This window comes from Lethenteron reissneri, chromosome 10 (genome assembly GCF_015708825.2).
Source record: "Lethenteron reissneri isolate LAM-NWPU_2019-01 chromosome 10, ASM1570882v1, whole genome shotgun sequence".
Taxonomy (NCBI): Eukaryota; Metazoa; Chordata; class Hyperoartia; order Petromyzontiformes; family Petromyzontidae; genus Lethenteron; species Lethenteron reissneri.
In genome coordinates this window covers 7,836,986-7,845,083 of record NC_083788.1, presented here as the reverse complement: position 1 = coordinate 7,845,083, position 8,098 = coordinate 7,836,986, and the positions used below count along the sequence as shown (strand labels likewise).

The window sequence follows — 8,098 nt, the reverse complement described above, 5'->3', positions numbered from 1 at the left end:
CACCTTTAATGTACAAGCAGCGGTGTAACGATCCGCGCACCTGCCTCGGTGATTCAACGGATTATTGCAACTCAGGCCTACGATTCAATTCACGCGTAGCTATTTCTCGTCGTTTTCATCTTCCCGTTTGTTTTCTTCTTCTTCTTGATGTCCCCACGCAGTTAGCGTTCGCTGTAAACCTTCAACCACGGCGTTGACGACTCGACGAGACTTTGCGAGTCCCCCCGGCGATCTCCAACATCTTGGCTTGGATCCTCTTCGAATGTTTCCCGCCACGAGCTCTGCGAGGTGGCTCGCACTTAAAAAAAATCGTAATCGGACGTACGTTGGGAAAACGTCGACGCAACCAGTTCAAACCGCAGTCGTTATAATGATTTGATAATGAATGTATGCAACTTTTATGGACGCCCTATGGCTTTGAGCGCTGTTCAAGGCAATGCGTATTTGGATAGAGGACACGGTCAGTCATAGGCATCGGAACGAAGAAAGAGGGGCTTAAGTCTGGATTTGGATGGAGGGATGCTGTATATATTTTTCCATCACAATGTGGTACTAATGATGGACGAGGTGAGTGAGTTTTGTGTCGTTCACGCGCATCGAGGCCAACGTCCCCATCATGATTTAAGTGTGCTCGACGAAGGGCAGCTGAGCACGGACGGGTGAGTTTCATGGACCACAAGCTTAGGAAATGTCTCAAACTAATATGTGCATTGAGTGAAGCTGCACGGTTTGGATGTGGGCCCTCTTTTGCCTATGACAGCTGGTAATCCTGCAGTATTTGTTTCAGAAGCTTGACTTCTGATGAGACCTGGAAATCCAAAACCGTCCGAAAGCTTGCTTGCTTAAACATGCCGTTTGATAATATTTGTCTGGGAAGTGTATACGTCAGTCAGTGGACTATAACATGTTTTTCTTCTTCATAGGTGGAGACAGAACAGAGTGATGGTTAGATAATGCTGTTTATCAAATTGTCGGGTGTTATTACTGAGGCGCACACACAATTTGTTGGAGGCAACACGTTTAATAAACAATCTCACTGCTCACTGAGTCCTATCGTTAAGTGTGGCTATGCTGTCATAGACTATTCGCTATGTGTGTATGAGTTAGCGAAGCGAACAGGCCAGCTAACATCTACGTTGACTGACCCTCGATCCTCAGCTAAACTCCACGGTGAGCGAAGACCGAAGAGTGACGACCCCTTCAGTCGATCCCCACAACGAGCCTCGAATCCCCTCGGCGCTCCCCCTTTATCCCTTGGCCGCCGCCCCGCCCTCGGACACGCCCCCTGCCTTATCAAGCCCGGAGCTCCCCGCTCCCGGTCATGTGTCCTTCAACCTTCCAATGGAGGCTCCTGTCGCTCAGCACCCCTCCAGCTTTGTGGCTGGCGCAACACACAAAGATACCTCTAATTGTATCTCTACACAATGACAAGATGCCTTTATCGAGACTGGAGTGGGATACATGCCTCGACCGAGTAACGTAACTTGGGCTACTTGCACCCAAATGTAAAGCTGAGAAGTAGAGAGCGGGTCTCAGGTCTTCCTTCGCAATCAGATTCTTAAAACATCGGAAAGCTGGGTTTGGGGAACGTTTCTCCACCATTCACCACACACAAATAAATCAGACTCTAAAAAAATCCCCATGAAATATAGATGGCATGCCTGGTAACTGTCTGGTCATCCTCACCTCGGAATAAAAATAAACATGGTTATGTTCCTTCTTTCATATAAAAGTAGCTGTTTTGTCTCTGAGCCGCAGCTGTGTCTGGAGGAAAGATGCACGTGACGTTGGCAGCGAGAGGTGCAGCAATACATCGCTTCGTCCGATCGATATCCGTTGCTGAGCTCGTGGATGTGTACGTGGGATTTGCACGATTCCATGCGTAAGAAGTTGTTTCCTTTTTGTAGAAATTTGTAGCTGCTGTATTTCGTTCCAGCAACGCACCCCGCTTCTTTGACAATGTCCACAGCGATGCAGTCTGCATCCGGAGGAGCTCTCCCCGTTTGCATTATGTGAAGGGCAGAGAGTTTACTTCTTCCAAGTCTGACGCCTGGATCTTCCTCCTCATCATCTCAGAAACGGGGGTTGGTTCCTGCGGTATATCACTTGGTTTCTATATATATATTTAAATATTACATTTCCATCGTATTTTATGGACCTAATTTACAAATGTTTACCCATTCTCTATTCACATGGAGATGAATAGGAATAGGTAATAACATTTTGAGGGCAACTCAACCACAATAGCAAGTCCAAACTATGAATCGGATTCTTCATAAACCTAACATATATATAGTTACCTGTATCCTTCGGCTGTGTTTGGACTTGTGAAAAAAAGGCATTTGACTGAAAAGGCATTTTAAATTAGTTGCGTTGGTTACTTGCCATGTACACGAGCACGCTGTTCAGGGCGACTTTGTGGAGGCTGGGGGTGGTAAGTGGGGGGGGGGGCAGAACCCATTCAAAATGAGAATCAGAATGTTTATCGATACTGAAGGAATCCGATGAGCTATGAAGCTCTTTTTCACAGATGTCCAGTAGGGGCGGGTAAGAACGTCACAACCACAAACAGTACACATACGAATAAAATTGAACCATCCCCATCCTACCAAACAAAGCCCACTGAGGTATTAACTTAGTTTTCAGAAGCGACCTGGCCACAAATGATATCTCAACAAAGTGGTCCATCATTTGGACATTTATAGCACCAAAATAGTCTAAATACTCTCAATCGTCAGTGATGTTAGCCGTGGCATCACTGCTTCCTCCCCCCATAAAGTGAACATGTTACAATACTCTATGGACAAAAAAAAAACACGACTTCAGTTTTTTGTTAAACAATAAAACTATCAATAGCAACTTGAACAACAACTAAAACGTCACTGGCAGATGTTGCAGAGAAATGGTGTGTGTGTGTGTGCGCGCGCGTATATGCAGTAGCTGCTTGCTGCAAATGTGTTGTCCGGGCGTGTTTATTTTTTCGAAAGCGTTTGCAGTGCGAATGGCAGCGGCTGAAGGAAGGAGACGTTTAAACTCTCCAGAGAAAGACAAATGGCAACCGAGCGCAAGTGGTTTTAATTCGAAACCAAACAGTCATCTCGTGCCGTCTTCTTCCCTACTATTATTTGCTGAGCTTCATGGACATGGCAAGACGCGATCACTCACTCAATAGTCCCTAGTTTCTCACTTGTCTTCCCCCCCCCCCCCATTCCCGTTCAGTCGAATTGTGCTTTCGGCATCGTGTTGCGAGAAGAAAATTCCATTTGGAATTATTGCAGAGCGACTCGCTCCGTATTGTCTGAAAACTGCTGCGGAAGACATTTTTCACAGAACGACTCCAGAAAAAAAATATCTCAAGCGGCCTTTAAAAATAGAATATTTTACACAATAGAGGTAGTACTCACCCATACACCCTGCTTTGATATTGTCTCTTGGAGTTGGAATGTCAAGTTAAAGGGCAAAAGCAAACGTATTGATTGTTTTTTGTGTGGTCTGACTTGGACCATCAGCTCTTGGAAACCCCGGTTTATAATCACAGCGAGGATGAAACCCAACACTCGAACCCTAATTTCACGTGATACTTTGACAACCTAGAATAAGGGAGCCTCTAGAGCAAGTGATTCTTAACCTTTACTGCAGCCTTGCACCCCTTTGGTTCTCAATCGTAAAAAATATATATATGTTAACACATATGTTTTGACAAAAAAAAAAACAAAGTAGTTGTACTGACGTGCCCGTGCTTAATTTGAGTTTTCGATGATTTACCTTCTAAAAAAATAATCTGGCATGTCTCGCACCCCCAGAAAGGGCATCTCGCACACCCAGGAGGTAAGTGTGCTCCAGGTTAAGAAACCACTGCTCTAGGACCTCAGCATTACACGCTCTCAATTGTCTCACTCTTTCCTAATTGTCCGCGGCCCCTTTGGCTTTCGAACTGACTCCCAAGGAGTTATTCTCTGAACCTCAGCAACCCTGCGGGTGCCATAGTGTGGTGTGGATCGCTAAGCCTTAGGCATTTCCTCCTTGAGCAGTCGTAACACACAGCGAGCTTTTTAAGCGCACTCACCACTGAGACTTCGAGCCTTACGTCATTTCATTTTTTTTTCTTCAAGGAGGGGAGGCAGATGGATCTGGGGAATGGGTGGGGAGGGTGTGGAAAGTGGGGGGAGGGGGGTGTCTGTGTTTGGAGGAGAGTCGAGGGAGTCACAGAGAAGACGGTGGGTGGGAGGGAACGAAGGGTGGCCGTGTGTCGGGTGGGGGGTAGAGAGCGAGAGAGAGTGAGTTTGGAAACACTCAGCATCCCATAAATTTGACCTATTCATAAGCCGTCTTTGGAAAGAGCGAGAGGAGAGAGACCCCTTCTGAACGGCCTAGACGCCACTAGCCCCGAGACCCAGCGCCTGTCTCCTCACTGACTTCCACGCTCCACCACCCCGGGTAAGGAGAATGCGATGCCTGGCATTTTGCAATGTGAGTTAACAGTGGGTGTGTGCACGGAGATTCCCCAGCCTCGGCTGCCTCGAGGTGAGATGGCATCACCCCGAAGATGGGCAGTGGTAGGTGGTCGGTGGACATTAATGTTGCCCTAAGCGTGTGTGAATTATTGTTTTTTTTTATTATAAGACGCACTTTGCCCATCCACCCTTCTCCCCTGTGTCTTTTTTTTGCTTAAAATTGCATTTGGGGATGCGACTTATAATCCGGCATGAACTCGCGTGAGTGACTGAGTGACCATATTTGTATAACTCTGTGGACACGAAGCCGCGAGTTACTTTGGGGCGCGTCTTTCGGATAATCCGATAAGAGCACGGAGCGCCGTCCATAGAACAATGGGGGGGACGTGAAGACGACAGTCACTATTGATCAGCCATTTCTCCTGGATAGATAAACGGGGGTTTGTGTATTCTTTTTTTAACCTGGCCGTTACCGGATCGACTGGGCGATAAAAAAAAACTGAGTGTAGGGTTATGGGTCCTCTTAAAATATACATGTGCAGTACTGTATATGTTAGAGTGTTCGATATAATAGTCCAATAATCCCCTCCAGCCGGGGTGGGGGGTGGGTTCTCTAATAGAGACCCCCTTCTGCCAGCAGTGGCATTGAGTTAGCAATTGCAGGGCTGCGCCTTCGTCTACTTTTTTTATCTACTGTTATTCATTTTGCTTTTCTACGCAGAATGCCCGCGCCAGGTACGTGTTAAGGTGGTGCTGTCGAAATGGATGCGAAGAGATTAACTTGAAAGCGTATACGTTTTATGCGGTCAAGAGACTTAAGTATATCGAATTCACAAAGCTTATACAGCTGCATCTCTTTTTTTTCTTTCTCCCCACATCAGCATAGCATATAGATTACATCAGCTGAGTGCCTAGCGCTAACATGTGGGCGTGTTTACATAGCATAGTCTGTGGAGCTTCGTGTAAGCAAGCTGTTTGGTCACATAGAGTTTCTCCGAATGGTGTCATGTTGAACAGAAAAAAAAACAGGTCGGTGATTTCGTGAGCAAATGAGCGTCTAGGCAAGTGCTCCCCTCCTGCTCAGAGACGGCCTGAGCCAGTGGGTGGAAATTCCACATTCCTAGGACGACCGATTATATTATTAATCCGCCCCCCCCCCCACAAGGTGGTACTTATTTTATCGACCCCCCCCCCACCCCGCACAGATTTTCCCCGTCCGCAACCAGGATTTGAACATCGACCGGCCAGGTGAGCCACCTGGCCGGTCGATGTCACGGAAGGGCTTGAGCGATTTTAGTGACGGTGCAGAAAGGGCTGCTGCCCGCTCACTGTGTTGGCATCGACGTCGCGCTCAACGGCAGGAGAAGAATTGCCGTGCGCGTGTGAGTGAGTGTGTACACGTGCGTGTGTGAGTGTGTACACGCGTGTGTGTGAGTGAGTGTGTACACACGCGTGTGTGTGAGTGAGTGTGTACACGCGTGTGTGTGTGTGTGAGTGTGTACACGCGTGTGTGTGTGAGTGAGTGTGTACACACGCGTGTGTGTGAGTGAGTGTATACACACGCGCGCGTGTGTGTGTGTGTGAGTGAGTGTGTACACGTGTGTGTGTGTGAGTGTGTACACGCGCGTGTGTGTGAGTGTGTACACACGCGTGTGTGTGTGTGAGTGAGTGGGGAGCGCGCTGCGCTATGAACGACGGCGACCCGAGTTCGATTCCCGCTCACGGCCAACATAGGTGACGATTATCTGAACCGATCTTGGGCCTCCTCCCCTAGGTCGTCTCAGCCTCAAATGAGCACCTGGTGCGGTGTGTAAACATCGCCACCGGGGAGACAAAGGCGGCCGGGCGTGGTGTTGGCCACCCACCCTCTCTTGTCCTGTGCCGGCCTCCATAGGTGCTCACTAACAGCACTTGCCCCAACAGTCTGTTAAGGCAATTACTGGGGATCTTTGTCTATGTTTAGCATGCGGATTACATAGATTTACACGGCTAAGTCTGACCCCTGCCCTGTGAGTGAAACGAATCGACGTTCCCCGGTGATAAATCTTAGGAGGGCACAAGTTTGAGGGCGGGTAAAATAAAACGGGTAGGTTTTCGAATGTCTATAATTGTGAGCCCCAATTGTACGGTTTTTATGCCAAATGTTAGCTTCATAGCCCTTCCGTGGAACATCCTTGTACGAATTAGATGCGCAAGAAGCCTGACTGTAAAATACATATATAATTTTGCCATGATCATCACCATCAGCCATGTTCAATCCACTGCTGGATTCAGGGACTTCTTCCCAAGTGGCCTCTGTATCACACGATCCAGCGATGCATAATCATGCTCAACCCAGGTCCGAATGAGCAGAACTCACAGTCGTGCATTTGTATGAAAACGATACACGTCTGTCAGTGCTCATCATCACTTGTCATTTCCGAGACTCCACGGGAAATTCCACAGTACTATGGCCGGCACTTATCTCTGGCGACGGTGGGACTGGATGCAGAATGTATGAAATGCACTTATCAAAAAGAGCTTTTCAAAGAGAACTTATCACAGGTGTGCAATGATTTGGTTTAACAAGGTTGCAAAGCTTTGGTTGTGCAACATTATCGAGGGTCAGATTAATGGGGTCGTAGGTGAGAAGGGTGAGCGCTTCTCGAAGTGTGCTGGGGTGCAATGTAATGCATGAGGCTGTAAATACAGAAGCGTGCCAAGCCTTGCTGTGCAGTATAAACGCTCATGCCAAGAATATCTTAACCGCATCCTTTAAAATAAGATTAAGTTGAAAAAAACCCCGCTGTGGTAGTCGGACTTTAACCAAAATCATCCGCAATAGCGATGTATTTGATCTCATCAGGTCTGGAAAGCCAAGCAGAGTCTGAACCTGGATCGCGCTTTGCTTGGATGGGTGACCACCACGCATCACAAAACGGATTTTGGGTTAGACCAGGGGGTCGGCAACGGAAAACACCAGTTGAGCCATTTTTGGTTTGTTCCGAATTTAATATCTCACGAGCCGCAATGCACTGTGGTGAATACGAAACGGTGGTCCTTCTCTTTTACACGCTTTCTTTTAACTCACTCTGTTGTTGTCGTTGTTGTATCCTCAAATCTTGTAACTCAATTTTAACCCACTTCCCAATGTGGTATCGACTGCAAACTTGGTATACTTAAGTAATACTGATGACAATACTATATTCTATCATAAAAAATATATTTTTTAAACATTCTTTTTTATTAGTTATGTTTCGGCTTGGATTTAATTGTCCACGGTCAACTGACGTTGACTGTAATTGGCCACGGTCCATTACGCTATGGTAAGCTTCGGGACCACTTCCTGGAGTCGTGGAGTTCTGCCATTACTAGTACATTTCATAAAAGCGTGTTTAAAAAGAAGTTTCTTAAAATATTACTTATGTTGTTTAATAAGTAACGCCGCACGAAGCGGTCACTTAAAGAGGGCCACCGTGCGGGCGACGGAGGCGCAGGTTGCAAAACGAGCGGGCGGGACAATGCATCCGCCGTACGCATGTGCTCTGCGTGGTGTCACCAATAATAATAATTAAAAACAATAATTTGTTTATTCACTACACGCGAAGTGAGACAAAGCAGCCGACACGCCGCGGCTGCGTACATCAAGTCAACAATATAAAGAA

The 8,098-nt window shown here is 47.1% G+C and overlaps 1 protein-coding gene across 1 annotated transcript in view; it reads left to right on the top strand.

The window, feature by feature from the left end:
• Window positions 1-4,273: 4,273 nt before the first annotated feature.
• Window positions 4,274-8,098, top strand: part of LOC133340919 (collagen alpha-1(XII) chain-like) — a 130,677-nt gene continuing 126,852 nt past the window's right edge. Inside the window, exon 1 of the mRNA XM_061549414.1 lies at window positions 4,274-4,437. The gene's annotated coding sequence lies outside the window, so the exon portion shown is untranslated. The remainder of the gene's footprint in view (window positions 4,438-8,098) is intronic.